Below are 5270 nucleotides of genomic sequence, written 5' to 3'. Positions count from 1 at the left end.
GCATGTAGATGTGACTATGATCACATAAAAATTTGCTGGTATTTTTTTTTTCACATTTCGAAAAGCGTACTCGTGCACCCGGGAGCCGAATCAGATTTCCTCTGTAAGCTCGTCTCTGTCTCACGCACGCACAACAAAAACAGGCGGGCACGCGCGCTCAGGCAGCATGCGGGCATTTCCGCCTCTGCTGCTGCTTTCAGGGGATGGAGGGATGGATTGATGCAGACAACCTTTTGTGCCTTTTGTTCTTTCTTTAGCAGCAACGGGTCCGTATCTATCTGCTTATGCTTAAACAAAACAAAATTTGCTTAAACACGTAGTACATCAGGCCCCTTTCCCTTCCTACACTAGGGATGAAGGCCCAAATGCTTTGCTTTTGCTTGGGTTGCGTAAAGGGTGCGGGATTGTTCCCTGCCACTCAGGGGCGGAGCTAGAAAATTTGGCCATTGGGTTCGCTCATTCGCTCTTTATGAGAACTTGATACTCCCTCCGTTCTATAATGTAAGAACTTGAGTCCAGTATTTGAACTGTTCCGGCGTCAACTTTAATGATACACAAGATTCAATGAAATCTGCATGCACACACGTTTGCATGTCTTAATTAAGCGGGCATATGTAAAACATGTACCTAGCTAGTAGGCAAAAACAGAGAATTTGTAGTACAAGAAAGTGTGACTCACCGGAAGTTGTAAGGAAGTAGTATATCTTCATTGTATTTGAGGCGCTTCAAGAACTCTAGCAATGCTGTCCTCTACCCGCTTTTCATGATGCTTGTTTATTGTCCATGTGTATTCATTAACGGTGTTTGGGTTAATGAACCCAATGCCATAGCGTCCACCTTTTCTAATTTCATACATCTTCATCCTGCATAATACCACAGAAAAGAATATAGAGAGGATAATTACAGGTAATGATTGATCAAAAGGATCACTACAGCTAACTTGAGACTTAAATTACAAAAAGAAATCACTTACAGACAATAGCAACTGACGATAGATTTGTCGAGTGCGTCTTGATTGTATAACTGAAACAGTTCAGAATACTCAACGGTCACAGGTTTCTCATGGTAGCAATGATCCTTCTTGACTTGCACCATGAGGGACTCTCAATCGGATCTCTTGGTAATGTCCATGTACCATTGATGCAATTCATACATTCTCGTTGGGAGCTTCTTGACCTCTTCTGGCTTGACCAAAGGTTGGCCCCGGGTATATTTCCGTTTTATTTCCTCCTCTTTAAGCACAGGCATGTCCTCGATCTCGAGGAGTTGTCCAACAGTGATTTTGAGAGTTTCAGCCTGCATTATATGCTCCTGGGTTATTACCACATCGCCCACCTCGGAAACATAAACTGTTTGGCCACAATAATATTGGGCGCGCGTACTGTCACGTGTTGTTGGCGGCACAACAAGCGGGGGGATCGATTGCGCCGCCTGTTCTCCCAGCTGGGCAACGGTTTTCCCGCATTTTTTGACAGCTGCTTGTTGTTTGCCCGAGCTTGAGCTCGCCTCCTTCTGTAGACGTTGTCGATGTAACTTCCTGATGTGGCGCTCATAGTCTGTGTCAACAGGCTTAGGAGCTGGTGGTTGAGTCATACGAATGAAGTGGTCAACTATTTCCATACGCACTTTCTCCCTTGGCAGCGGTGGCGATTTCGGTTCAAAATGGGCGTCGACTTCTGCCCGCACTATGGCATTGGTTTGCTCCTCGGTCCTGTCGTAAGCCCTCACAGGAAGAGGAGTACTGAGGTTTGGACCAGGTTGTCCACCAGGACCCTTTCCAAAGACCACCTTCAAATCCTTAACCATATCATGTACATCAGCACCAGTACGGTGGCGAGGCTTCGTCCGGTGATCCGCCTCACCTTTGAAATGCTTGCCTTTCTTTCTTACGGGATGCCTGCTCGGAAGAAATCGACGATGTCCCAGGTACACATTCTTATTAGCCAAATATATACTGTCGGTATCATCCAAACAGTGCGTGCATACGCGGTATCCCTTGTTTGTCTGTCCTGAAAGGTTACTGAGAGCAGGCCAATCATTGATGGTCACGAACAACAACGCCTTTAGGCCAAATTCTTCCCCCATGTGCTCATCCCACGCACGTACACCTGTTCCATTCCACAGTTGTAAGAGTTCTTCAACTAATGGCCTTAGGTACACATCAATGTCGTTGCCGGGTTGCTTAGGGCCTTGGATGAGCACTGGCATCATAATGAACTTCCGCTTCATGCACAACCAAGGAGGAAGGTTATACAAACATAGAGTCACAGGCCAGGTGCTATGGTTGCTGCTCTGCTCCCCAAAAGGATTTATGCCATCTGCGCTTAGACCAAACCATACGCTCCTTGCGTCATCCGCAAACTCCTTCCCGTACTTTCTTTCGATTTTTCTCCACTGCGACCCGTCAGCGGGTACTCTCAACTTTCCGTCTTTCTTACGGTCTTCTCTGTGCCATCGCATCGCCTTGGCATGCTCTTTGTTTTGGAACAAACGTTTCAACCGTGGTATTATAGGAGCATACCACATCACCTTGGCAGGAATCTTCTTCCTGGGGCGCCGGCCCTCGACATCACCAGGGTCATCGCGGCTGATCTTATAGCGCAATGCACCACATACCGGGCAAGCGTTCAAATCCTCGTACTCATCGCGGTAGAGGATGCAATCATTAGGGCAGGCATGTATCTTCTGCACCTCTAACCCTAGAGGGCAGACATCCTTCTTTGCTTCGTAAGTACTCTCGGGCAATTCGTTGTCCTTTGGAAGCATATCATTTATCATTACCAGCAACTTTCCAAATCCCTTGTCAGATACACCATTATCTGCCTTCCATTGCAGCAATTCCAGTGTGATGCCCAGCTTTTTCTTGTCACCTACGCAATTCGGGTACAACAATTTTTTGTGATCCTCTAACATGCGCTGCAACTTCTTCTTCTCCAAATCACTTGCGCAGTTTCTCTTTGCATCGGCAATGGCCCGACCTAGATCATCAACGGGCTCATCTGATGCCTCTTCTTCAGCTTCTTCCCGCATTGCCGGCTCAGCTTCTTCCCGCATTACCGGCTCAGCTTCTTCCCCCATTGTTGTATCAACGTATTCAGGGAACCCATGGCCAGGATAGTTGTCGTCGTCCTCTTCTTCTTCATTGTCTTCCATCATAACCCCTCTTTCTCCGTGCTTGGTCCAAACATTATAGTGGGGCATGAAACCGAACTCAAACAGGTGGACGTGAATGGTTCTTAACGTAGAGTAATTGTAACCATTCTTACAGCCAGCACATGGACAAGGCATAAAACCATCCGCCCGCTTGTTTGCCTCAGCCGCAATCAGAAAAGTATGCACGCCCTCAACGAACTGGGGAGAGCATCGGTCATCGTACATCCATTGCCGGCTCATCTTCATTACACAACACCGAATAGACCAAATTAATACAAGTTCATACATAAAGTTCATACAACACTTAAATGCAACAAACAAATAACTCTCTAGCTAAAGCATTTAAATGCAACAACAAATGCGATCAAGATCGCAACTAAGGTAACAATGGATCCAACAGCATAATGATACCAAGCCTCACTATCGATGGCATATTTTCTAATCTTTCTAATCTTCAAGCGCATTTTCTCCATCTTGATCTTGTGATCATCGACGACATCGGCAACATGCAACTCCAATTCCATCTTCTCCCCCTCAATTCTTTTCAATTTTTCTTTCAAGTACTCGTTTTCTCTTTCAACTAAATTTAACCTCTCGACAATAGGATCGGTTGGAATGTCCGGTTCACATACCTCCTAGAAAAAATTTCTATGTCAACTTGATGGGCATAATTTGTCATAAACACGAAATGCAACTAGTTTTAAAAGAGAATATATATACCACATCCGAATCATTGCAAGAGTAAATCTAGCAATGAGAGATGAAAGGACAAAGTTGCTAACCTTTGTGATCATTTCAATGGATGGGGGCCTTCAAATCTTGACAAAATTTGGGCAAAATGTGTGATGAACTCGAGAGGAAGAGGGGAAGAACAGAGAGGAGAGGGGAAAGGGGAAGAACAAAGCGAGCTCGGGTGGATGAAGGGTTTATGTAGGACGATCTTTAGTACCGGTTCATGCCAAGAACCGGTACTAAAGGGGATGGAGGGGCCCCAGTCTGACAACATCCTGCCACCACTCTCATTAGTACCGGTTCGTGGCACGAACCGGTGCTAAAGGTTCGCCACGAACTGGTACTAATGAAAGCGGCCCGGCTAGCAGTTGGAACCGGCACTAATGTATACATTAGTGCCGGCTCAAATACAAACCGGCACTAATGTGCTTCACGTTTGACCCTTTTTCTACTAGTGTATCTGGATCTGATGACCGAGTTCTCTTCAAATGATACCGTTCAGTACCTGAGATACATCACAAAGTCCATGGAGAAAAACTAGGGCAAAAAAAACACTAGGCAATTAGGCTAGATAGAACATATACTATAATAAAGGGAAGATGTGCCAACGTAATCACCACAATTTTTGGGCGACGGTGTCGTTGTGGATCTGCAGCGGCCTGTTTGCCGGCGGCGTGCGGCGGCCGAGGCACCAAGCAACACGAATAGAAGAGAGTCGAGCAGGAGAGATGCGACTTGGAAAACGAATGGATGAGGGGCGAGGCGTTCGGCTGCGTGCGTTTTCTGTTAGGCTAATCAGGGTTTAGGTCTAGGAATGGACTCACTGACATTTGCTTATGGACTTTTGGGCCCTTTATTTAGCTATATCCACGTGAGATCCCTTTATTTGATGGGGTCAGCGATCACTTTTTACTGGGTTCACGCGATCAAATAAGTACCTACACGCACGTATCAGCCAAATTCCATTGTGTTCACTTGAACCCAATGCTTATACGTTCGCTCCGCCGCTGCTGCCACTGCCACACACCTACACCACACAACACAGAGGTTGGATGGGATTGGATGGGATGGCCTGGGTTGCATGCAATGGAATATATACTCCTTCCTACCAACAAGCAAAACAATTTGGTACGACGTTACGGCATCTCCAACGACAACCCGCAAATTTCCTTCATCATCCGTCCGCGGACATGAGGAATCAGTTCGCAGACATGGATGCAGGAGGGTGTCAGCCAACCGTAGCGGCATACATTTCAAACTCTTTTTTAACAATTCTGATGAAATTTGTGCAAACACGACCGGATTTCATATAAACATGACGGATTTCTAATGCAGGAGGAACATGTTGTACCGTTGTTCCTCCTGTGCCTGCTGAAACGCTGACA

The sequence above is a fragment of the Triticum dicoccoides genome, chromosome 2B, assembly GCF_002162155.2.
Source record: "Triticum dicoccoides isolate Atlit2015 ecotype Zavitan chromosome 2B, WEW_v2.0, whole genome shotgun sequence".
NCBI classification, from domain to species: domain Eukaryota; kingdom Viridiplantae; phylum Streptophyta; class Magnoliopsida; order Poales; family Poaceae; genus Triticum; species Triticum dicoccoides.
Note: the sequence above shows the minus strand (reverse complement) of the source record.